Source organism: Taudactylus pleione, unplaced genomic scaffold (assembly GCF_031769625.1).
Source record: "Taudactylus pleione unplaced genomic scaffold, aTauple2 ptg000043l, whole genome shotgun sequence".
Classification (NCBI taxonomy): Eukaryota; Metazoa; Chordata; class Amphibia; order Anura; family Myobatrachidae; genus Taudactylus; species Taudactylus pleione.
Window position 1 is genome coordinate 424922 of NW_028284445.1, and position 27513 is coordinate 452434.

Consider the following 27513-nt stretch of genomic DNA (forward strand, 5'->3'; position numbering starts at 1 on the left):
TTCACCCCTGTACAGATAGGCAACAGCAACTAACTCTACTTTGAGATAGTGTTAGCTACCAAGGTCAGTGTCGGAATGCAGATACATTCAAGGGATTCTATAAATTTGATACTATCGCCTGAAAAAGGGTGTTTTTGGGGGATATCCTGCAAATTTACTTTAGTAAATAGGCCTAATAGAATCAAAATCACATATTCTATATTAGTGTTTTTGTGCGTATAGATAGATAGATAGATAGATAGATAGATAGATAGATAGATAGATAGATAGATATGAGACAGATACTGTAGATAGATATGAGACAGATAGGTATGAGATAGATAGATACCATATTTATTTTCCCTTTTTTTTAGGGGGGGCACCAAATTATAACTTACCTCCGGGCGTCTGGGATGAGCTTACGCCACTGGTATCAAGACTGGAGCTGGCTTTCTAGGAGCATGTACCTGGAACCAGACGGAGAACATGACTGGCTTGAGCAGAGAAGAGTGGAAAGTACTGTTAATTTTAAGGGAAGTTGGTAATTTAGAATGGAATACCACTGTGATAATCTGTTTTATCATTCTGAAATGACCAGTGTACCTGGGGCCTAGTTTCTGCGATGGCTGACAGAGTGATGTTTTTTTGTGGACAACCAAACCAATTGGCCTACATTGAAGTCACAAGGTATTCGACGCTGATCAGCAGAAACACAGGCACAGTTAGATGCCCTTAGGAGAGCCTGATGAACTCCCTTCCAGATGGCCTGAAGTCTAATGATGGGAGGCAAAGATCTGGAAGCCTGTTGTAGTGGCTCAAAGGAATCAGCCCTTGTTCTTGGCACAGATGTCACAACTCTATACAAACTCTTGTGTGTCCTGAATCATTGATTCCCACCACACCGTGTAAAGACAAAAGTTCCAAGGTTTGGCCATCTCAGATGTCTCAAGGCACTGTTGGCATGCAACTGTGAGAGAACTGTTGCCCAAAGATTCTGTGGAATAAACAGATGCCTAACCAGAGTCTCGGGCATGTGCTTGGTCCTGAAAAGCAAGGATCCGGGCTGCGAGATCTTGAACCAAACCAGCATTGATAATAGTGGATGGAATAATAGATTCCACTGGTGTCACTGCAGTTTGGACTGATTGAAAGCAGCATGACAGAGCATCTGCCTTGACATTCTTTGATCCTGGTCTGTAAAAAATAATAAAATTGAACCTGGCAAAAAATAGCGCCCACCGCGGGCGCCTAGGACTTTTAGCTGACTCAATGTAGGTGAGATTTTTGCTGAATCAATGTAGGCGAGATTTTTGTGGTCCGTGTAGACAGTGACGGAGTGTCTAGCACCCTCCAACCTATGTCGCCAGTCTTCAAAGACCCATTTAACGGCTAATACTTAAATGGATGAAAGGGCACATGGATGACGTCTAGAGTCCCCTGGGTCCTTTTGAGATAGAACAGCGCCATCTCCAATCTCAGAAGCATCTACCTCCACCACAAATGGCAATGCTGGGTCTGGGTGCCAAAAAACTGATGCTGATGTGAAGGCCACCTTGATGTTGTGGAAGGCCTGGATAGCTGCTGTAGACCAATGGACAGTATCTGCGCCTTTCTTTGTCAACTGCACAATGGGATCTACAATGGCAGCAAATGACCGGATAAATCTGCGGTAATAGTTGGCCAACCCATGGAAGCGCTAAATGGCCTTCAGATTGGTAGGTCCACTTCAGCACCACCTTGAGTTTACCGGGGTCCATGGCGTCGATCTACCAATATGGCCAACTGCATCAAGGCATCCAAGGAACTCGGCAATGGATACTGCACCAATGGATATAACCTGATAAACAAAATAGAAAAGGAGGGAAACCCGGATTGGGGGCATGCTTAAAACAGGATTGGATGACTAGTCATCCCGAGGTTTAGTGTCAAAACCCATGTCATGTGTCATGTAAGCCTAGGAGTTCTAATTCTTGAAATATATGTGAAATATATGTGGTATAACATGAATTATATTTATTTTTTTAAGTATATCGTATTTTTATTATTGTTATGGAAATAAAAATTGTGACTGCATACACTGGAAATAAAGTATCGGTGGGAAAGCCGCAGATGAGAGGTTAAAAATTAGGAAATGTAGCCCACTTTATCTGGGAACTCTCAGATAATCCTGTTTGGCTCTGCAAATGAATAAATATCTCATTAGATGAATGGGGAAGATATTCTCTGATGAAGATGCCAGCTAAGAGGCAGAGAAACGCGTCGGTTGACCCATTCCCTAGTGACAAGCATTCTGGAGGACACATGACGGTGGTAGCATGTGGGAGACAGAGCAGCCACTAAGCAGTCCGTGGGATTCGGAGCAGCAGCACAGCGCACACCGATAAACTGCACTACCGGAGACTTCAGTGCATGTGTGCACCAAGCAGGTCGACCACAGTCACAGAGGTGGGGAGGCAAGTGACACTATAGAGCGTTGCAGTCAGTTTTCTATTCTGGAGGGGAGACTTGTGCAGTTACAGCTGTGGTAAATCAATCCAAATATAGGAGCACTGATACTGTTTGAGGTAACCTATTCCACCAACAGGTGACAGAAGTTAAGTGATGAATTAATACCTATATACTGGTTCCACAAGAGAATAGGATTGCAATATTTTCATGGCTATATTTGACTATCTTTGCAACTAACAAATGACTGCTTATTAAGGCCATTAATAATACTGCTTGGCTGACGCATACCCTGACTGATGGTGCTTTTGAAAAACGATTCTAAGCAATACTTTTTATACAATATTCAAGTACTCACATAATAAATACTCTGACTTGCTGCTAAAAAGTGTTGCTAATTTGCATGAAAATTATTTTCTGAAAAGCACAATATTTTTATTCCCAATGCTTTCCCTACAAAACATCCATTATAAGCTGGAGAGAGCTATAAAGCATGCTGATGATATTAATACCATGTGGCCACAGGTTTGAATTAAATATATATTTCTTTATGACGATAGCTGGCTTTTTCCTTTTATTGGTCTTTTATACTATAATATTTTATTGATTCATTGTTGTGTATTGTAAAAATAAATTAATTGTTTAAATATACACAGCTTGGTTGGCAGCACACTTAGGGCCTGATTCCTTAAGGATTGCAGTATCACTCACAGTTGGCCGGTGTATGCATCGCAGTGGGCGAAGGCTCCACTGCGATCACATTGCGATCACACCGATCACATAGTGCAATTGCAGAGTTAATGACGGGAGGTCAGCGTTTGGGGGTTTGGGGGTGGTGATGGGGGGTGATCCGTGAAATGCAGATGTGTCTGTCTGTTTGAACGCGGTTGCATAGGCGTGCATAAATTAGCCAGTGCGATTGCAAACGCAGATTGAATACTTACAGCGTGCTACGTGGTTAGCAATTTCTAAGTAAGGTCAGGGCTGCTGTAATTCTGCGTGAGAAGCCTATGATACTCGATGTTGCTGATTTTTATGGAGGTTTGCAAGGTATTACGGATGTGAGATACAGGTAGTGGGTGGCAGTGGGCGTCTCTATGCTGGCATTGCGATTGCATTCATTAGCATATTTTCGCAGTATATCTGTGTGCGATTATTTACCTGCGATCGCAATATCAATCCTTAATGAATCAGGCCCTTATTTTTTTCTGTATACTTTGTAAATATATTTATTTTTATGTTTTGATTCTGAAGAAACTTTATGAGGATAGATCAATGTAATTTCAAGTTCTTTAGTTACTGAAAGATCTGGAGGAGGTTTATAATACATCTAATCGGTGGCCTTGCTTGTGGAGTTGCTGCTAAATAGTACACACTGTAACCAGACATTTACATCAGAGGAAAGCAGCCTCCAGCTGAACTACAACTTCCAGCAACTGTGTTTTTTGCCGGGCCTGCTGGAAGTTGTTTGTCAACAGCAGATATGTACCACGTAAATATGTATGTGACCAATATAAACAACTTATTTTTTTATCCCACGTATTTGTACTTTATTTCACACACCCAGACAGGAAGATGCTCTGTGCTGCTGCTCATATTTCAGGTCTCTCACATGACACCCACCAGGGGAGTATCAAGGCTGGTTCCAGTGGAGCATGAGCACCAGGCGCCAAAATGGACAGAGGGCGCCATTCAGGCTTCCAGAATTCATGGGGCGCTGCACAGTATGACGGCCGCCTGTTAGTTTTATCTTGGTTTGTTTTCTCTATATTCTAAATTAGTTACGGATTGGAGATCCGTTTCTACATTTCATGCTCCCTCAAGCTGCCCAGATTTCCTGCCTACCGGCCCTCCCTCCTCTTTGATCATCTTCTGTCACCTCCCCTTTCTTGTCAGATTGATTACATTCAATTCTAACCTCTTTAATTCTATCCCTTATCTACCATGGGATTGGCTCTTTGCCCCGTCCACTGCTCTCTTATTGGCTTCTGTCACCACCCCTCTCTTATCGACTATTTGCCCCTCCTCTCTCCGTTCTTATTGGCTTCTGTCAACAATCCTCTCCTCTCCTTTTCTTATTGGCTACTGTCACTGGCCGTCTCTGATCGGTACGCTTCTCTCTGATCCCTTCCCTCCTCTCCTCACATCTGAGGTACAATCCTAAACTTAAATTTTATACTGCCCCTGTTTTCTGTTTTGTTTTTTTCTTCACTTAAGTATTCCCCCGCAGGCTGGCCATACCCCACCTTCACAGTTCAGTGTCACAACCAGGGTTTCTCAGCATGGTGGTCAGCGGGTGATACCTGGGAGGACGCTATGGTGAGGGGCGTCTGGCTGTGGTGCTGGTGTCTGGTGGGGAGCATTGGCTGTGCGTGGTCCTGTGCAGGCATGTTGTCATTCTGGGCTGGTTAGGCCTGGCGGTGTTTCCATTCCACTCCGGCATGGGCGCTGCCATCTTGCCTCTGGCCATGTGACCTAGTCGCCCTATCCTGGTGTCACGTGCTCTCTCTGGCCTGTCACGGCAGAGCACTGGGTATTTAAGGGAATTCAGAGCTCCCTTTCATTGCCAGTGCAACGTGTTTCTCAACAGAAGCTGAGAGAGAGTTCCTGTGCTCATACACCAGTCATTGGAATTCCTGTCTAGCCTGCTTTACCTTGCCTGCTCCAAGTCCGCTGGATTCCCCTGCCTCCTCCAATTGCCTCTCCCTTGCCTGAGTACCTGAGTCTCCTGTACCCTGCACCTTGCCTCCACTTGCATTCCACTGGATCTTGTTTTCTTCTTTCCTGCACTTCACTTCAGCCTCACAAACCTTTTATACTGGACTGTCTCCTGTCTTTCACTACCTGAACTTTTTCCCATTGCCTCACTACAGTTCCAAGTGCACCTTATTATTACCCGGACTTTTATGTTGCCATTTCCATGTCTACTAAACCACTCATTAAAAGTTCCACGTTCTCTTTTAAACCTGCTTCAGTGTCTGCTCCTAATACCACCCCAGGTCCACAACAAAACCAGAACCTCACATTCAGTACAGGGAAGGTGGGGGGATGGGCGCTATGACATGCACTTTCTCTGGGCACCATGATCCCACGGTACTACTCTGACACCCACAATCTACATTATCCAGTTATTCTACTTAGAGTCATCTACATACAAAGGAGGCAGGCGTTTATTGAGCTGAACCATTATTTATAACAGCCTATCAATTCCTGGGGCAACCGGTTGGAGTTGGGGGAGAGTTAAAAAAATTGGGTAAATTTGACAATCTACTATGTTTTGCCCACCCAATCAACTTGGTGGTTCAGAATTGAAAAAAAAAATTAAAAGGGCATGCAGGAGATGCTGTCTGTGGCCATAACAATTTATGGATATTTTTGGGATTCATCAACTGCATGTATAAGATTTCAGCGGCTGTGGCAGTGCAACTTCCAACACGGCACATCTACAATAGGAAACAAGAGTGGCACTGCAGTGGCAGACAGGATGACAGTTTAGTATACTATAAAAAATGTTTGTTATCTACGCAAAAAGACAGTCAACAATGCTCCAAACAGTGCATAATGCAAAGAGAAGAGGTGCAAGATGGAATTGTCTTTGGGCCCATCCACCCAACCTTGTGTTGTATATATTAAACAGGACATGCACAGTTTAACAACCCAATTAACTTCAGCGACAGGGACTGCCAATAGTGACTGAAGCGATTGGTTTGTTTGGGCTCCTACAAAACAAGCTGCCAATGAGTAGCTGATATTGCTGGCAATGATCTCTACTTGCACAAGCTGGTTCTACAGAGGCAAGATGATGTCACCATCATCATCCGATTCCACACCCTCATCAGTGTATACATCATCTTTGCACAATATTAATTTGTCCCCGTTGGAATCCACCATTCCAGGTGTCTCTGTATTTTTTGGTTGTAATTGGTGATAAAGGTCTTTCTAATGGAATTTGTAGTTCATTTTGATGAACATTATCTTTTCCATATTTTGAGGAAGTAGCCTCCTACGCCGATCGCTGACAAGGTTCCAGGTTGTGCTGATAACTCTTTCTGAGTACACACTGGAGGGTTAGCAGCTCAACTAAAGCAAAGCTAGTTTGTGCAAGGGCCTACAAATTGCCTTTTTTTCCTGCCAGTAGTCAAACAGACTGTCTGGCATGCCTATTTGGATGCTATCATTAAAATTGTCCTCACCCATTCTTTGAATGGTGACCATATCAGATGGAGTCACGGTAGAGGTCTCATTAATTGTAGACAATTCTTTTAGACCTAACCAGATGTCAAACTCGGTTTTGTTGACTCATCTGCATCACCAGTGGGTCTTTTGGGAAAGTTTAGTTTTTTCGTAGCAGCCACACTTGCTGGAGAAACTGAAGGAGGAACTATCGCTGCATCATGTGCCACTTGAGCTGACAATGTGATTACCAACAGTTCTTTGCATCTCATCAGATCTGTGTCCATTGGTAAGAAAGACACAACATATGACTTAAACCTAGGATCAAGCATGGTCATCAACATGTATTGAACTGATTGGAAGATCCTGACAACCCTTGGATCCTTGCAAAATGAATAAAGGACGTGATCTACAAGTCCAACATACTTAGCGGAATCATTTTGTTTCAGCTCCTCCTTTAGTTTCTCAAGCTGCTTTCCCAACAGTCTAATTAGGGGAATTATCTGACTTAAGCTGGCAGTGTCTGAATTCACTTCACAGGTGACTACTTCGAGGTGTTTCAGCACTTTGCATAACATGGAAAGTATTCTCCACAGAGCTTGAGTAAGATACATTCCCCCTCCTCTTCATATGTCACAGGTAGCTTTGGATGGCTTTTTGTTGTTCATCCATCCACTGAAGCATATAAAGGGTGGAGTTCCACCTTGTTACTACCTCTTGCTTCAGCTGGTGGCAGGGCAAATTCAACATTTCTTGCAGGTGCTGCAATCTTTTACATGCACCTACTAAATGGCGAAAATGTCCAGAATTTTGTTTGGGCCACAGAGAGCATCTCTTGCACGGCCCTATTTCTTTTCATTTGCTCCACCAAGTTGATTGTGTGAGCAAAACATGGGCCTTGGAATTCACCCAGCTGTAATGCTCTCACAATGTTTGTGGCGTTGTCAGAAATTACAAGTTCTGAGGGTAGTCCAAGAGGGGTAAACCATTTTGCAATGACCTCCCTGAGTTTTTCTAAGAGGTTGTCAGTGGTATGCCTCTGAAACCGGTGATACACAGAGTAGCCTGCCTCTGCATGAGCTGCTGTTTCTTAGATGCTGCTGCTGCTTTTGGTGCCCCTGAAGGCAATACACCCACCCAGTGGGCTGTTACAGTCATGTAATCTTGAGTCTGCCCTGTTGTGCTTGTCCACATATCTGTGGTTAAGTGGACAGTGGGTATAATGGCATTATGGAGGACTAACTTTTTTTTAACAGGCTGGGAATTGCTTTTCTAGTGAAGTTGAATTTAGATGGGATTTGGAAGCCGTGACACTGGACCGCAATTAACTGTCTAAAACCCACTGCATTAATGGCGGATATTGGATGTACATCTAATACCAGCATAGATGTTATGGTGTTAGTGATCCGCTGTGAAACTGGGTGACTGCTATCATACTTGCTCCCCCTTGCAAAGGATTGTTTAACAGTCAATTGTTTTTTTTGTTTTTTTTTAAAAACATTTTATTGAATTCTCTCAAAAGAAATCTTGCAATGTATAGAGTAATACATTTTACATAGGATTGTCAAAATTTAAACTGAGTGTCGGTTACAAAATTACAGTATCACAATCAGGGGATCTTTTGTTATATAATACAACAGAAAGAAAAATTACACAAATAAACAAAAAAATATAAAATATCAATAACATAACAAAACAAAAAAAAAGGGGGTTGTATTTTGGAACACACAAGAGGAAGGGGGAAGTATGTTAATAGTCTATGAACATATGGTGCACTTTCTACTTTCGTAGATATGGAATAAGTGAGCAGTAATCGCATTTTGAAGTTTTGCGACTGAAAACATCCGTATGTCTCTGACTATGACACAGAAGAGGTCAGTTGTCTATGCAAAGACCACGTTGTGGGTTCAAATAATTTATAGATATGTGTTTGGACCGACATTTCTAAAGCTGCAATATAGTGTTCCCACTTTTTGTGGAATTTAGTTACACCCTTTTCTAGATACGGAATGGTAGCTTGTCTTTCAAAATAAATGATACGGAGAAGAGTATTTTTCAGCTCAGCCAGAGAGGGTGTAGACCTCTTAATCCAATATTTCAATATCAACTTTTTTGCGATAGTGAGGATAACAGTTATGACAGGAATAATTTCTTTTCCCAACACACCCAGGTCCCACACCGACAAATTTACCAATATACATGCTATTGGATCTCTAGATAAATTCAAATTGACTATCTGATTAATATAATTAATAATTTATTGCCAAAATACTGCTATCTTCTCACATTGCCAGAAATTGTGAAAGAATGTGGGTTTTTGCATTTTACACTTTGGGCATTTGCCGGTTTCATCTGGAACCATATGTGCTCTCTGAGCCTGTGATATAAATGCTCTGTGTGGAATTGGTATGAAATACCGCCGGTATTCCCGTCAGCGGCAGCCCGACAGGAGCAGAGTGCGACGCAGAGGAAGCCCGACAGCGCTGGAAATCCCGATCGTGGATAGGCAAGTATTTACTAATCTAACCTAACCCCCCTAAACCCTAACCCTCCTTAGGGGTGCCTAACCCTAACGCCCCCCAAGTGCCTAACCCTAATCCCCCCTCTAAGTGCCTAACCCTAACCACCCCTTTCCCCGCTGCCTAAACGTAAGTCCCCCGGGGGGGTGCCTAACCCTAAGTCCCCCTTGGGGGTGCCTAACCCTAAACCTCCCTCCCCCTAGCCTAACCCTAACCCTCCTGGGGGGTGCCTAACCCTAAGTCCCCCCCGGGAGCCCTAAACCTAACCCTCCCCCCCGCGGCTGTCCGGTCGCGGCGCCCGGCATCCCTACGATCGGGATGCCGGGCGCCGGTCTCCCGGCGTCGGGGAAATGTGGCCGTCTACATCTAGACGCCCGGCATTTCACCCTTGCCGGGAAATGACAGTGGGGAAGCCGGCTGCCGGTATTTAGGCAGTCGGCTTCCCGATTGCCTCCCCTCTGTGTCTTGTCTTGAGATGTGTTTCCTGCAGTGAAGCAGTTTGTAGATATTTAAATACCATTAAATTATGGCTTAATAAAACATCTAAATCTGAGATATCAGCAATATCATCTGTCCATTTTTTAAGAGTGTTTTTCCAGAATTTACCATACTGAGAATATCTGAGATACATATTATAATATCTAAGTCTATAAGGACTGGTATGGGAAAATGAAAAAATAGCCTTGGGCATAGAATTAATGAAATGTCTAATTTGCAGATACATGAAGAAATGTCTGTCTACTAACTCATACCTATTTTTTAATTCAGAAAAAAGACATCAAGACTCACCCCGGATCAAAAACATCTCAGATCGATACAATGCCAGCCTCTTTCCATCTCTTATATATATATATCATTTTGCAGGCCTGGGATAAAAGCTGGATTTCCCCAAAAGGTCGTGAACTTGGAGGAACAAGGATTTCTTTGCAATTTGATATTGGTGTACCTCCAGGAATGATATGTAGTAAAAAATAAAGTACTGGAAAATATCAGTGCTGGGATGTCTTTTTTGGGTGAGTGAAGTAGTGCCCCCGGAGAAAAAGGGAAAAATAGTTCTACTTCTAGGTCAAAGTTTACAACGGTAGATCTACACCAAAACCAATCCAGAATATATCTAAAATGCGATGCTATACTAAATGATTGTACATCGGGTAAATTAACTCCCCCTTCAGAGCGGGGCAACTGCATCCTAGAATAAGCTATTCTTGGCTTTTTATTATTCCATAGAAAATTGGAGAATAAAGAATCCACATGGGAAGCATCTTTCCTTGTGAGGCCTAAAGGAAGCATCTGCAACAAATATGCTAGTTTGGGAAAGGCAATACTTTTAATCACAGTAGTTCTGCCTAATAAAGACAAGGACAGATTTATCCAACCAGACAATATCTTAGAAATGATTGATAATACAGGTATAAAGTTAGCTGTGTATAAATCTGTTAGTAACCTAGGAATCTGAATTCCCAGGTATGTGAGAGTAGTTGTGACCACTGGGAACAGGGAAAGTATTGGGTGCAAATCAAATCCTGTTACGTCTCCTGATAATGGAAGCATTTCAGACTTAGTATAATTTACTTTATAACCAGCAAATTTCCCCAAATCTTCAATTAAAGAGATAATTACTGGAATAGATTCACTAGGCTTAGATATGAATAGAAGCATGTCGTCTGCGAACAGTGCCATTTTAGCCTCTATAATTGTTTTTTTTAAATACTACTAGTAGTCCTCCTGGTCCCCTTCTGGGATGAAGATCCACTCCCAGCAGCAGGTGTAGCGCTCAAGGATTCTTCTGAGGAATCCTAAATAGGGGAGGACTCAGTTAGCCTTATCAAATTGGATGCAGGACTTCTTCCGATCATGATTTATTATATTGTTGATGAAGGTGTTGGTGGTGGAGATGGCAGGTGATTGGATCTAGCAGAGAGAAGGGAGCTAGCTGACAATGTGCTGATTTTTGTTACTTTTTTAGCCAAAGTTTCTGACTTTGGCAAAAACTTTTGATGGATGTGCTGCAGATGAAGTAACAGGGAGAAGGTTTCTAGATGGTTAAGGTCCCTACCTCTACTTACTCTGGCTTTACAAATGCTACAGATAGCTTGACAATTGTTGTCCGGATTGGGTAGAAATACTTCCACACATAAGAAGTGGATTTTTTTGTCTTATGCCCAGGCATGACAATGGGCTTTTTCTTATCATGGGCAACAACTGTTTCCACAGCTGGTCCCTAATTTATACAAACAACATCCTCATCAACAACATCCTTATCATCAACATCCTCATCATCAACATCCTTATTAGTGTCAGCTACACAACAATCATCATCCTTGTGCACTTCCACAGCAGTATCCTCAATTTCAGCATGTTGACTTGTGCTGCTCATCCCCAGATTTGCAGAGAGTGCACAAATGGTGGAAGGAGGCTCTTCTTTGAGTATAGTACTGGAAAGGTCAGGCTCACACATTGCACCCACGGACGCACTTAAGAGCTCATTCAGAGCCGCTTGTAAGCGCTGTGCGCTCACAAGTGGCTCGATAATTGTGCACTGCGCATAAGCCACATCCAATGTGCGCGAGCCCCGCTGAGCGACTGAAGTTCAGTCACTGCTGGGCTCGCAACAAAATGGGGCACCTGTCGATGGTGAGTGACAGCTCACCCCGTTTTGTGCACAAACGCAGGCATTCCCTTAGGCATTTGTTGGGCGGTACAATTGACATCACTATTAGAGCAGGAAGTCCACTCGGCCTTGCAGCAGCTAGACCCTACCCCAGGGTCTCGTCGCAAGGCCGATGGTCACGATGGTCTCCAGTTCGCTCGCACAAGCTGTCACTCACAGCTTTGCGAGCGGCTGGAGACCAAAAAAACCACACACCCACAAGCCCTGCGAGCTGCCGCCAACAGCGAGCGGCTCTGAATCAGGGCCTTAGACTCTCCTCAGGGATTTGTGCCATTTCTGAGCACACAGTTGGTTTCTGTGCCTTAGTGGTTTTCATTTTTTTGGCACCTCTTTTAGAGTGAGATGGGCTTACATCATCATAATAAGAGGCAGAAGAACTTGCCTCACCGACAGTTGCAGAACCACCACTGAATGGTATATTGGCAATTTTATGTTTTTCTACAGCCAGCTTTGATGTTTTTACTTTGAAATATTGGTTCTTTGATTTTTAGATGCCCTCACTTAGGGCTCTATTTATTAACATTGTTTTGACTAACATAAAGTGAAAAAGGGTGTTTTCACACCCTTTTCACATTATTTTAGTATCACCTATAGTTATTACAGGGCAATTGGAGTACAATTCGTAAAATTCGACTCCAACCCCTAAGTATCACTTATTTTTAGTAAAGCAGATCGCATTTCCCATAACTGTAATGGGAAATGTGATCTGACCAGAGTTACTAAAAATAAAATGTGAAAAAATATCAGTGATAATAAGGCCACCTGGAGGTGGCGTTATCCAGGGTCTCCCCCAGTTACCGGACTCCTGCCCTGCTCTAATGGGGACAGCAGAGCCGGGAGCCGGTCCCAGTAATCAGCTGTGTGGTCTAAACAGACCGCAAGCTGATTACTGTAAAAAAAAGAAAAAACAAATAGTAAAGAAAAAAATTTACTTACCTGACTCCAGGGACCGGTGATCGGGCCTCCGGTGATGACTCCCCTCCAGTCAGCTGGTCTCCCATAGTGCACTGCTGCCCGGTCATCAGGTGATCGGGTCCCAGTGCAGTATGGGAGATCACCTGACCAGAGGCATGGAGAACATCACCGGAGGCCCGGATCATGCAGGTAAGTGTAATTAAGGGAGAGGGGGGGTCTGCGATTGTGGGGGGCGGGGCTTAGTGCTGGGGGGCGGGGCTCCAAAGGGGATTCGCAGGGACAGAACTTTATCACAAGCTCTGTCCCTGCAAGGGATTTGTAGTAAATCCCTGTGATATTGCCTGAATTCGCAATGCGAATTCAGTCGTTAATATCACACTACAATCTGTATTCAATATGCGGATTGTAGTAAATAGAGCCCTTAAACCCTCTATACCAGGGGTCTTCAACCTTGGCCCTCCAGCTGCTGTGTAACTACACATCCCAGCATGCACTGCCATCTTTTTGATATAACAGCATGCTAAAACTATGGCAGTGCATGCTGGGATGTGTAGTTCCACTGAAGATGGAGGGCCTAGGTTGAAGACCCCTGCTCTATACCCATGGGCATCGGTTTTAGATGATGTTGAAGGACTAGTATCAAAAATCTTTGGTTGTTGCTTCTGCTCTTCTCTTCTAAACTGGTCCTTATCCATTTTTCAGTTTGCAGCTCAGCTCACATTGCAAAGATTCAAAGGGCTTTGTTGTATGTGAACAACAAACTCACTGTGGTACAGCACACAGAACAGTACAAATAACAACAGAACTAAACATGTTTTTTAAAACTTTATTTTATACTTTTTTATTTCAACTGACACTGCTTGGGGTCGCAGTGCTTATTTGAAGTTAGTGAACACAGTGGGCTATGGCCTGTGGAGTCACTACAGCACCAGTCTGTGACAGGACAGGGAGTGGTTGGACACAGCCACTGGATGGACAACACAGCACAGCCACTGGATGGAACAGTAAAACATCAAATATATATATTTTTTTCTTTCTTTTAAAACTTTGTTTGCAAACTGACACCACTTAAGTGAGCATAGTGGAATACAGTGTGCAGTGTCACAGTACTTGTATGGATACAGTGGGATACGTATTAGTGTATACTGATTAACCTCAGTTTAAATTAGGGATGTGCGCCGGACCATTTTTGGCGGATTTGGATTTGGTTCTAATTCGTCGTCCGGCTTTGGATTTGGATTTGGATTTGCCAAACTGCGGTGACTGGCTTTGGATTTGGATTTGGATTTTTTTACAAAAATTGACAAAAAAAGCTAAAATCACATAAATTGGTCTTTTTTTTCTTCCTAGAGTATTATTAACCTCAATAACATTAATTTCCAGTCAATTTAGACCATATCACAGCTTATAATATTGTTTTCAACATTATTGGCCAAAGGTTGCAGTGAGCTGACTGGTTACTAAGCGACAAAGCAGCGGCACAACGACACAGACACCACAGTATAAAGCACATCTATGACACATTGCCACACAGCTGTGGCAGAAATGAAAAGTAGTGCACCCACCCAGTGGGGTACGGCCAGCAGAGTCACAGTACTTGTTTACAAAGTGGGCTACGGCCCTAGGAGTCACAGTGCACAATCTTATTCGCATTACACCGCACATAGGGCCTGATTCACATTACACCATAAAGTAGTGTCTCTTATTTATGTTACGACACACAGTAGTGCCCCTTTTACACAATGCCCACAGTAGTGACCCTTTTACACAATGCCCACAGTAGCGGTGTCCCTTACACAATGTCCCCCAGCAGTGGTGCCCCCTATGCAGTCCCCTTAGTAGTAGGGTCCACTATGCAGTGCCCCCAGTAGAATGCCCCCCAGTAGTATGCCCCCCATTAGCAGGCCCCCCAGTAGTATGCCCCCCATTAGCATGCCACCCAGTAGTATGCCCCCCATTAGCAGGCCCCCCCAGTAGTATGCCCCCCCATTAGCATGCCACCCAGTAGTATGCCCCCCCAGTAGTATGGCCCCCCCAGTAGTATGGCCCCCCCAGTAGTAGGCTGCCCCAGTAGCAGGCCCCCCCAGTAGTAGGCTGCCCCAGTAGTAGCCCCCCCTGTAGTATGGGCCCCCCCTGTAGTATGGCCCCCCCTGTAGTAGGGTGCCCCAGTAGCAGGCCCCCCCAGTAGTAGTAAGCCCCCCCAGTAGTATGGCCCCCCCAGTAGCAGGCCCCTCAGTAGTATGGCCCCCCCAGTAGCAGACCCCCCCAGTAGTATAGCCCCCCCAGTAGCAGGCCCCTCTGTAGTATGGCCCCCCAGTAGTATAGCCCCCCCCAGTAGTGCAGACCCCCCCCCAGTAGTATGGCCCCCCCGCACCCCCAGTAGCAGACCCCCCCCCAGTAGCGCCCCCGGCCCTTGCACAAATAAAAAAATAAAAAATAAAAACTTACCTGTATCCCCGCTCCCGCGCCGTCCGCTCTGTCACACGCTGAGGAGGGAGCCGGAAGACGGAGCTCATGTGTGAGCTCCAGCCGGCTCCCTCCGTGCAGCAGCCAATGAGAGTCTGTGTGACTCTCATTGGCTGCTGTAACAAACACACAGCTGCCGCTGGTGGCTGTGTGTCTGTGTCTGTGTAGGGCAGAGCGCTATCACTGCGCTCTGCCCTACACGCGAGGAGACCTGATGTCGGATTCTCTAGTGAGAATCCGACATCAGGCGGCCGCCGTTCGGCCCCAAACGGGGATCCGAGTCAGGCGGGGAACACCCGAACAGGATCCGAACCGCTCATCTCTAGTTTAAATATATATAAAAGTTTTTCCACACTGGGGTACGGCCAGCAGCGCCACAGTACTTACTGTATATGGAATCTGGAAATACTGGAGTATGACCTGCAGCGTCATTGTACTTGTATGGATACACTGGGGTACAGCCTACAGCCTCACAGTACTTGTATGGATACACTGGGGTACGTATTAGTGTATACTGATTAACCTCAGTTTAAATATATATAAAAGTTTTCCCACACTGGGGTATGGCCTGCAGCGTCACAGTATTTGTATGGATACACTGGGATACGTATCAGTGTATACTGATTAACCTCAGTTTAAATATATTTAAAAGTTTTTCCACACTGGGGTACTTCCTGCAGCGTCACAGTACTTATATGGAATCTGGATACACTGGGGTACTTCCTGCAGTGTCAAAGTACTTATATGGAATCTGGATACACTGGGATACTTCCTGCAGCGTCACAGTACTTATATGGAATCTGGATACACTGGGGTACTTCCTGCAGCGTCACAGAACTTATATGGAATCCGGATACAATGGGGTACTTCCTGCAGCGTCACAGTACTTATATGGAATCTGGATACACTGGGGTACGGCCAGAAGCGCTACAGTACTTATATGGAATCTGCAGTGGCGTAACTACCGTGGGTGCGGTTTCTACCAGGCCCACAGCACCTCCAGGGTTCGTCACTCCCCCCTGCACTCGGTTACACCGCTGGACAGAACACACACACACAGCTTTCATTCTCTGAAGAATTTTGGGATTTCGGGACTGTCCGGCACATGCGCAATGTCTTTGTTTTCTGGGGCACAGCCTGCAGCACCACAGTATTTGTATGGGTACACTGGGGTACGTATTAGTGTATACTGATTAACCTCAGGTTAAATACACTGGGGTATGGCCAGCAGCATAACAGTACTTATATGAAATCTGGATAAACTGAGGTGCAGCCAGCAGTGTCATAGTACTTATATGGATACACTGGGGTACAGGCTGCAGCGTCACATTGCTTATATGGATACACTGGAGTACGGAAGCATACACTGCGGTACGGCCAGCAGCATCAAAGTGCTTATATGGATACACTGTGGGGTATGGCCTGCAGCATCACAGTACTTATATGGATACACAGGGGTACAGCACAAAAAAACAAAACTACTTTTTAATGTTTTTTTTTTACTTATTTATTTATTTTTTTAAAACTTTTCTTGACTTTTTTTTTTTATACAGCCCCTGGACAGGCAGCACACCCCTTGATGGACAGCACACTGGATGGACAGCACACCCCTTGATGGACAGAACAGCACACCCCTGGATGGATAGCACATTGGATGGACAGCACACTCTTGGATGGACAGCACACCCTTGGATGGACAGCACACCCTTGGATGGATAGCACATTGGATGGACAGCACACCCTTGGATGGACACCACACCCTTGGATTGACAGCACACCCATGGATGGACAACACACTGGATGGACAGCACACCCCTGGACAGCACACCCCTGGACAGCACACCCCTGGATGGACAACACAGCCCCTTGGACGGAGCACAGCACACCCCTGGATGCACAACACAGCCCTCTGGATGGAGCACAGCACACCCCACGGTCAGCACAGCACAACACAGCACAGGACTATGCAAGGGAATGGCGCCAATTACCACGGAGAGGGACCTATATATAGAACCCAAAACCAACTAGATTCCGATGTGGGAGTGGATGACCTTTTGCCTCGTTTTTGGATCCGAGTCAGGTGGGAAAAACCGAGCCGGACTCTGATCCGACTCGGAATAGTGATGTTTGGGTGGGTTCATTTCTCTGAGAACCGGACCTGATCATCTGAAAACAGCAGCCTGTGAAAATTATCGGGGGCTGTACACCATCTGAGGATGGCGTACAGTAACACCACCAAGTTCTAAGAAAAATGTTTCATAACACTTAATTTATACAAAATTATGTGAAACTGTTAATTTTCAAATGCTTTTGTGTAAATTAAGCCATGATGAATAGGAGTTCAATTTAATGGAGGATTAACTTGGTGTTATCATTTTTTCTCCCAATTTGTCCTTGTTTTTTCAACTTTTATCCCAATTTATCTCTCCAATTCATCCCTGTGAGTGGCAGATGGTCTGCCAAAGATTGGAAGAATGTGTATGGTGACACAATCCTTTTATCTTATTGTTTCAGCAAATGTATATATATCTGAAATCTACTGCAAAACTGCCCAATTGTGTAGGCATACAGTATATTGGGTGTTGAATCTGTTCCCAGGGGGCAGATGTACTAAGCTCTAGAAAGTGATAAATTGGAAAATTATAAACTGCCAACTAATCAGCTTTTAACTGTCATTTTTCAAACACAGCCTGTAAGATGACAGTTAGGAGCTCATTGGTTGGTAGTAGGGGTGAGCGGGTTCGGATTTCTGAAATCCGAACCCCCCCGAGCCCCCCCGATCCGAGTCCGATCCGAGTCAGGCTCGACTTTTCCCGCCTGACTCGGATTCTGAAATCGAGGCAAAACGTCATCTTCCCGCCTTCCGAGTCTCGCGGGTTTTGGATCCTATATAAGGTACCCACGTCGGCGCCATTTTCTCACTCGGCTGTGGACAGTGAAGAGGGAGGGTGGGAGTTAGGGCTGTGTAGTGTAGTGTAGTGTAGTGCTGCTGTTGTCCACTACTTCAAAGTCCATAGGGGCTGGCTGTGTTGTGCTGTGCTGCTGTTGTTAATAGGGGCTGTGTCCACTACTTCAAAGTCCATAGGGGCTGGACTGTGTTGTGCAGTCAGTTCTCCATAGGGGCTGTGTCCACTAGAAAGTCCTGTGCAGTGGCCCAGTCCTAAAGAGGTGCTGTAGTGTTGTCCAGGGGGTGCTCTGTCCATCAGGGGTGCTCCCCCCAAGTGCTAAAAAAATAATATATTTTCTGTGTTTGTGAATTGTGTGCGCAGTAGCCGCACGTGCATCAACAAAGTAGTGCCAAGCGTGCGCCTGTGTCATAAGTAAAGGGCCGGCTGGCTTGACCGTTAAAGGGTGCTGTAACCCCCGAAAGTACACTCCAGTCCAAACCAAAAAAAAATTATTTTCTGTGTTTGTGAATTGTGTGCGCAGTAGCCGCACGTGCATCAACAAAGTAGTGCCAAGCGTGCGCCTGTGTCATAAGTAAAGGGCCGGCTGGCTTGACCGTTAAGGGTGCTGTAACCCCCGAAAGTACACTCCAGTCCAAACCAAAAAAAAAATTATTTTCTGTGTTTGTGAATTGTGTGCGCAGTAGCCGCACGTGCATCAACAAAGTAGTGCCAAGCGGGCGCCTGTGTCATAAGTAAAGGGCCGGCTGGCTTGACCGTTAAGGGTGCTGTAACCCCCGAAAGTACACTCCAGTCCAAACCAAAAAAAAAATTATTTTCTGTGTTTGTGAATTGTGTGCGCAGTAGCCGCATGTGCATCAACAAAGTAGTGCCAAGCGTGCGCCTGTGTCATAAGTAAAGGGCCGGCTGGCTTGACCGTTAAGGGTGCTGTAACCCCCAAAGTACACTCCAGTCCAAACCAAAAAAAAAATTATTTTCTGTGTTTGTGAATTGTGTGCGCAGTAGCCGCACGTGCATCAACAAAGTAGTGCCAAGCGTGCGCCTGTGTCATAAGTAAAGGGCCGGCTGGCTTGACCGTTAAGGGTGCTGTAACCCCCGAAAGTACACTCCAGTCCAAACCAAAAAAAAAATTATTTTCTGTGTTTGTGAATTGTGTGCGCAGTAGCCGCACGTGCATCAACAAAGTAGTGCCAAGCGTGCGCCTGTGTCATAAGTAAAGGGCCGGCTGGCTTGACCGTTAAAGGGTGCTGTAACCCCCAAAGTACACTCCAGTCCAAACCAAAAAAAAATTATTTTCTGTGTTTGTGAATTGTGTGCGCAGTAGCCGCACGTGCATCAACAAAGTAGTGCCAAGCGTGCGCCTGTGTCATAAGTAAAGGGCCGGCTGGCTTGACCGTTAAAGGGTGCTGTAACCCCCGAAAGTACACTCCAGTCCAAACCAAAAAAAAAATATTTTCTGTGTTTGTGAATTGTGTGCGCAGTAGCCGCACGTGCATCAACAAAGTAGTGCCAAGCGTGCGCCTGTGTCATAAGTAAAGGGCCGGCTGGCTTGACCGTTAAAGGGTGCTGTAACCCCCAAAGTACACTCCAGTCCAAACCAAAAAAAAAATTATTTTCTGTGTTTGTGAATTGTGTGCGCAGTAGCCGCACGTGCATCAACAAAGTAGTGCCAAGCGTGCGCCTGTGTCATAAGTAAAGGGCCGGCTGGCTTGACCGTTAAAGGGTGCTGTAACCCCCAAAGTACACTCCAGTCCAAACCAAAAAAAAATTATTTTCTGTGTTTGTGAATTGTGTGCGCAGTAGCCGCACGTGCATCAACAAAGTAGTGCCAAGCGTGCGCCTGTGTCATAAGTAAAGGGCCGGCTGGCTTGACCGTTAAAGGGTGCTGTAACCCCCGAAAGTACACTCCAGTCCAAACAAAAAAAAAATTATTTTCTGTGTTTGTGAATTGTGTGCGCAGTAGCCGCACGTGCATCAACAAAGTAGTGCCAAGCGTGCGCCTGTGTCATAAGTAAAGGGCCGGCTGGCTTGACCGTTAAAGGGTGCTGTAACCCCCAAAGTACACTCCAGTCCAAACCAAAAAAAAATTATTTTCTGTGTTTGTGAATTGTGTGCGCAGTAGCCGCACGTGCATCAACAAAGTAGTGCCAAGCGTGCGCCTGTGTCATAAGTAAAGGGCCGGCTGGCTTGACCGTTAAAGGGTGCTGTAACCCCCGAAAGTACACTCCAGTCCAAACCAAAAAAAATTATTTTCTGTGTTTGTGAATTGTGTGCGCAGTAGCCGCACGTGCATCAACAAAGTAGTGCCAAGCGTGCGCCTGTGTCATAAGTAAAGGGCCGGCTGGCTTGACCGTTAAGGGTGCTGTAACCCCCGAAAGTACACTCCAGTCCAAACCAAAAAAAAAATTATTTTCTGTGTTTGTGAATTGTGTGCGCAGTAGCCGCACGTGCATCAACAAAGTAGTGCCAAGCGTGCGCCTGTGTAATAAGTAAAGGGCCGGCTGGCTTGACCGTTAAGGGTGCTGTAACCCCCGAAAGTACACTCCAGTCCAAACCAAAAAAAAAATTATTTTCTGTGTTTGTGAATTGTGTGCGCAGTAGCCGCACGTGCATCAACAAAGTAGTGCCAAGCGTGCGCCTGTGTCATAAGTAAAGGGCTGGCTGGCTTGACCGTTAAAGGGTGCTGTAACCCCCAAAGTACACTTCAGTCCAAACCAAAAAAAAAATTATTTTCTATTTTTGTGAATTGTGTGCGCAGTAGCCGCACGTGCATCAACAAAGTAGTGCCAAGTGTGCACCTGTGTCATAAGTAAAGGGCCGGCTGGCTTGACCGTTAAAGGGTGCTGTAACCCCCAAAGTACACTCCAGTCCAAACCAAAAAAAAAATTATTTTCTGTGTTTGTGAATTGTGTGCGCAGTAGCCGCACGTGCATCAACAAAGTAGTGCCAAGCGTGCGCCTGTGTCATAAGTAAAGGGCCGGCTGGCTTGACCGTTAAAGGGTGCTGTAACCCCCAAAGTACACTCCAGTCCAAACCAAAAAAAAAATTATTTTCTGTGTTTAGCCGCACGTATATATCAAATCGATATAACATAAATGGAGGACCAAACTTTCTCCGATAAAATAAAATAGAGAAAGATCAAGAACCACTTCCTCCTAGTGCTGAAGCTGCTGCCACTAGTCATGACATAGACGATAACATGCCATCAACGTCGTCTGCCAAGGCCGATGCCCAATGTCATAGTAGAGGGCACATACAATCCCAAATGACAAAGTTCAGGAAAATGACCTTGAAAAAAACATTTAAATCAGCTGAAGAGAAACGTAAACTTGCCAATATGCCATTTACGACACGGAGTGGCAAGGAACGGCTAAGGTCGATCCCTAGTATGTTCATGACTAGTGGTTCAGCTTCACATGACGATGGAAGCCCTCCTCCCACTAAAAAAATCAAAAGAGTTAAGCTGGCAAAAGCACAGCGAAGAACTGTGCTTTCTAAGAAGATATCACAAATCCCCAAGGAGAGTCCAAGTGTGGTGGTGGTTGCGATGCCTGACCTTCCCAGCACTGGACGGGAAGAGGTGGCTCTTTCCACCATTTGCATGCCCCCTGCAAGTGCTGAAAGGAGCACCCACAGTCCACTTGCTGATATGCAAATTGAAGATGTCACTGTTGAAGTACAACAGGATGAGGATACTGGTGTAGCTGGCGCTGAGGAGGAAGTTGGCGAGGAGGATTCTGATGGTGATGTGGTTTGTTTAAATCAGGCTCCGGGGGAGACAGTTGTTGTCCGTGGGATGAAAAAGCCCATCACGGTCATGCCTGGGCAGAAGACCAAACATTCCACCTCTTTGGTCTGGCAATATTTCTATCCAAATCCGGACAACAACTGTCTTGCCATATGTACCATATGTAAAGGTGAAATAAGTAGGGGTAGGGACGTCAACCATCTAGGAACATCCTCCCTTATACGGCACCTGCAGCGTGTTCATAAAAAGTTACTGTCAAGTTCAGAAACTTTGGCTAAGACCGTAAGCAGTCCAGGGACACCTAAATCCCGTTGTCCTGTTGTATCCAAGCGCCTGCAAACCACACCGTCAACTCCCTCCTCGTCAACTTCCTCCTTAGTCAGGATCGGAAGTAGTCCTGCAGGCCATGTCACTGGCATGACTGACTCTCCTATCCGGGATTCCTCCGGAGGATCCTGCATTGCTACGCCTACTGCTGCCGCTGCTGCTGTTGCTGCTGCTGGGAGTCGTTCATCATCCCAGAGAGGAAGTAGGAACACCTCTACTTTTACAAAACAATTGACCCTCCAACAGTCCTTAGCGAGGAGGATGAAGTACGACAGCAGTCATCCTGAAGCAAAACGTATAACTGAGGCCTTGACTGCTATGTTGGTGTTAGACGTGCATCCGGTATCCGCCATTAGTGCAGTGGGATTTAGACAATTGATGGAGGTAGTGTGTCCCCGGTTCCAAATCCCGTCTAGATTCCACTTCACTAGGCAGGCGATACCGAGACTGTACAGAAACGTCAGAAAAAGTGTCCTCAGTGTCCTGAAAAATGCCGTTGTACACAATGTCCACTTAACCACGGACATGTGGACAAGTGGAACAGGGCAGACTAAGGACTATATGACTGTGACAGCCCACTGGGTAGATGTATCACCTTACGCAGCAACAGCAGCAGCGTCACCAGTAGCAGCATCTCAGAAACGCCAGCTCGTTACAAGGCAGGCTACGCTGTGTATCACCGGTTTCAGTAAGAGGCACACCGCCGACAACCTCTTAGAGAAACTGAGGGAAATCATCGCCCAGTGGCTTACCCCACTTAGACTCTCCTGGGGATTTGTGATATCTGACAACGCCACCAATATTGTGCGGGCATTACATCTGGGCAAATTCCAGCACGTCCCATGTTTTGCTCACACAATAAACTTGGTGCAGAATTTTCTGAAAAGCGACAGGGGCGTGCAGGAGACGCTTTGGGTGGCCCGAAAAATTTCTGGCCACTTTCGCCATTCAGCGACTGCGTGCCGAAGACTGGAGCGCCAGCAAACACTCTTGAACCTGCCCCGCCATCACCTGAAGCAAGAGGTTGTGACGCGGTGGAACTCAACCCTCTATATGCTTCAGAGGATGGAGGAGCAGCAAAAGGCCATACAAGCCTATACATCCACCTATGACATAGGCAAAGGAGGGGGTATGCACCTGACTCAAGCGCAGTGGAGAATGATTTCCGTGTTGTGCAAGGTTCTCCAGCCCTTCGAACTTGCCACACGTGAAGTCAGTTCAGACACTGCCAGCTTGAGTCAGGTCATTCCCCTCATCAGGCTTTTGCAGAAGCAGCTGGAGAAAGTGAAGGAGGAGCTAAGACGGAGCGATTCCGCTCGGCATGTGGGACTTGTGGATGAAGCCCTTCATTCGCTTTGCCAGGATTCCAGGGTGGTCAATCTGTTGAAATCAGACCACTACATTTTGGCCACCGTGCTCGATCCTAGGTTTAAAGCCTATGTGGTGTCTCTCTTTCCAGCCGACACAAGCCTGCAGAGGTGCAAAGACCTGCTGGTGAACACACTGTCAGCTGAAGCGGAACGTGACACGTCAACGGCTCCTTCTTCATTTTCTCCCGCAACTGGGGCTGCCAGGAAAAAACTTAGGTATCCTAAGCAACCCGCTGGCGGTGATGCAGGGCAGGCAGGACCAAGTTTGGACATCTGGTCCGGACTGAAGGACCTGGCAACAATTTCTGACATGTCTACTGTCACTGCATATGATACTGTCACCATTGACAGAATGGTGGAGGATTACATCGGTGACAGCATCCAAGTAGGCATGTCAGACAGTCCATACCTGTACTGGCAGGAAAAAGAGGCAATTTGGAGGCCCCTGTACAAACTGGCTCTATTTTACCTGAGTTGCCCCCCCTCCAGTGTGTACTCCGAAAGAGTGTTTAGTGCAGCCAGGAACCTTGTCAGCGAAAGGTGTAGGAGGTTGCTTCCACATAATGTGGAGAAGATGATGTTCATCAAAATGAATTATCAGCTCTTCCAGGGAGACCAGCCTCCAGAAGGTACAGAGGGACCTGTGGTGGTGGATTCAAGTGGGGATGAGTTAATACTTTGTGAGGATGAGGATGTACACACTGAAGAGGGTGAGGAATCGGTGGATGAGGAGGATGAGGATGACATCTTGCCTCCGTAGAGCCAGTTTGTGCAGGGACACATTAATTGCCAGCTTGTTTTGTGGGGGCCCAAACGAACCAATCATTTCAGCCACAGTTGTGTGGCAGACCCTGGCGCTGAAATGATTGGTTTGTTAAAGTGTGCATGTCCTGTTTATACAACATAAGGGTGGGTGGGAGGGCCCAAGGACAATTCCATCTTGCACCTCTTTTTTTTCTTTGCATTATGTACAGTTTGGGGCCTAGTTTTTCTAACTGCCATCCTGTCTGCCACTGCAGTGTCACTCCTAGATGGGTCACGTGTTTGTGCCGCTCACTCTTGTCGCTTAGCATAGTCATCCAGCTACCTCGGTGCAACCTTTTGGACATAAAAACACTATTGTGAGGTGTGAGGTATTCAGAATAGACTGGAAATGAGTGGAAATTAAGGTTATTGAGGTTAATAATAGCATAGGAGCAGAAAAACCTACAAATTCTGTGATTTTAGCTGTTTTTATGCTTTTTTTCAAAAAAATACAGATCCAAAACACAAAACCCAGAACCCAAAACACGGAAGGGTGGTTTTGGCAAAACCAATCCAGATCCAAAACACGAAGAAAGATCCAGATCCAAAACCAAAACACAAAACACGAAAAGTGGCCGGTGCACACCCCTAGTTGGTAGTTTATCACTTTAAAATGTATCACTTTCCAGTGCTTAGTACATCTTCGGTCTCCAGTAGTATGTATCGGACTAGACAAGTGTGTACCCATCTTAGTTATGCAGCATCACAGATGTATAATTTGCTTTATCCATTGTTTGTAAATTATAAACTGCAGATAAATAGGAGGGAGGTGTCTGAAAAGGAATGTATAAAAGGGCCCAAAGTTGTTATATAGTCCTTACCTGAAGATGTTATTCAGATTCGATTTCTGAAGATAATGTTATTTTGGACCTTATTGGAAGATGTAATCCAAAGCCCTTTTTGGTAGTTGTTATCCAAAGTTGCTTAATAAAAGCAGGAACTTCTCAGAGAGTATCATGTAGGACAAAATGTCACCACAAAATGGCTGCCAGTAGCTGAGCATTCTTTATATAGAGCTTTGATCTGTATTGTGACATCACAATGCATGCAGGCAGCAGCTGGAGATGACTGTAGCTTAGATCAGCTCTGGGCCCTAACTGTCACATTTATATAACATGATTAGAATTGAGAAATGGAGATATTATTAGTTTTCATCTTTTTCTGCTTCTTTTGAATGTGCACTCATTTGTAGGTATTACTCATTCGCTGTAATATTTTTAGATTTAGTTCTTTTTTTTATAGCATAATATATATTTATATACTGTAAAGCCCTCCCCCCCTTCTTTCTATCTAACCTTCTAACCCCAGCTCATTTAAATACATAACATTGTGTATGGGGTAGGTATTTGTGTTTCTATATTTGTATGTTTTATAATTACTTTTTAAAGTAATTATAACATTGGGAAAATCATTTACAGTTTCTTATGAACTAGTCATCAAATCTATATGTTGTACTGCAAGTTGCAAATGTGCACTTGAGGTGCTTTTGCTCTGTAATAATCATCTACATGTTATCAGTTACCTCTACAGACCCCCTCCTCCTAAATGCTATTATATATGTATATATATATATTTTATTTGCCACCTTGCACTTTTTGTTATCCCCTTACTGCATTATGCCTTACATTTTTGTTTTACTTTGGCTTGCTCCTATCTGCCCACCATCCCTATATAGGTATTTAATTTGTGCCTGGTACTCTCCATATCTCCTTCATTCCCCTAATATGTTTATGCCGGTTTTCCAGGTGATGTTGCTACCGCCACACTTTCCCCTGAGGGGCTGGAAAGTGGGTCAGGAAAAGGGGTAGAAGGTTTGCCTAGGTGCCGAGGAACCTTGTACTAGTTCTGTCAACAAATACCTGGAAGCATCAAAACACAATGTAACAGAATTTTTAATCTAAAAAGTATGGAGGTGTCAAACTAAATATATTCACAAAATAGAGAACACTATATCTAGATAAACCCTAGACCACAAATAGCAAGACAGACCCAAGTTCTCACTGAGCCCCATTGGAGCCACTGAATTGAAGCTGAAGATCCATCTTGTTCTCAGCTGCATAAGCCTCTTGCTTCTATCACCACCCCTTGTCATAGGGGGTACATAATCTATCATCTTATATCTTAAAGCCACCAATGAATGTTGGACTGATGACTGCATGATACTGTAAAATTGAAATTCATGGAGTGCCTCCACTGCTATTTGATATTATAAAGGACACCTGTTGTTCATTGGAAGCGCACCGTCGTATTCCTGTGTTGTAACTAAGTGGAATGCCGGTCCCTTGACTATGCTCTCTCTCTCTCTCTCTCTCTCTCTCTCTCTCTCTCTCTCTCTATATATATATATATACAGTATATAGCACAAATATGGAGCAGAGTGGTCAAACAACCTGAATAGCAGGAAGATGAAGGCCATCCACTGCACCTCAGTGGATGTAGATAGAGACAGGGGTCGGAGGTCAGTCAGGCATCAGTGCAGCACCCTGTCAGGTGTCACAAAGGGAGAGTGGCAGGAGGAATGTCCAAAGCGTGCCAACGTGGACAGGTTCAAGGATCCTGGTCATCAGGGGAGCAGGTCTAGCTGGAGTCCGACGAGAAACGCAGGCAGTTTGCACCGGGTCCATCACTGCATTGGAGATTGAGCCAGTGGGTACCGGGAGGAGTGGTGCCGGCTTTACCAGGTGATGGGGGGGGAGGGGTAGTGGTACACAGTGCCAGCTGCACTGTGGGGGGCAGTTCAGTAGTGTATGGTCATGGTGCCGGCTGCACTGCGGGGGGTGGATAGTGGTGTACAGTGCCGGCTGCACTGGAGAGGGGGAAGTGGTGGACAGTGCTGGCTGTACTTGGGGGAGCTGATAATACCAATGTGGCACTGCACATTTGCTGAGCTCCTGCTGTCTCTCCCTCTGTAGAGGGTGCTGCTTTGAGCATGCAGCTGTCAGCATCAGGAGCAGCATCTCAGAGGCATGTCTCCCCCAGCACCGCCGCTCCAGATTGGGAGGCTGGGATCACACAAACTGACCGGGTCAGCTTGAACCTCCTTCAGTCCTAATGGTGTCTGGCCCAGGATGCAGAGAGGTAGGGCTCTGACAACAGGTGCGTGTGACAAAAGTAGGCAGAATCCACTGACCAGTGCCTGCCTACTTATCATTCAGTTGGGGGAGCTTTCCCCCTAGTTGGAAAAAATGAA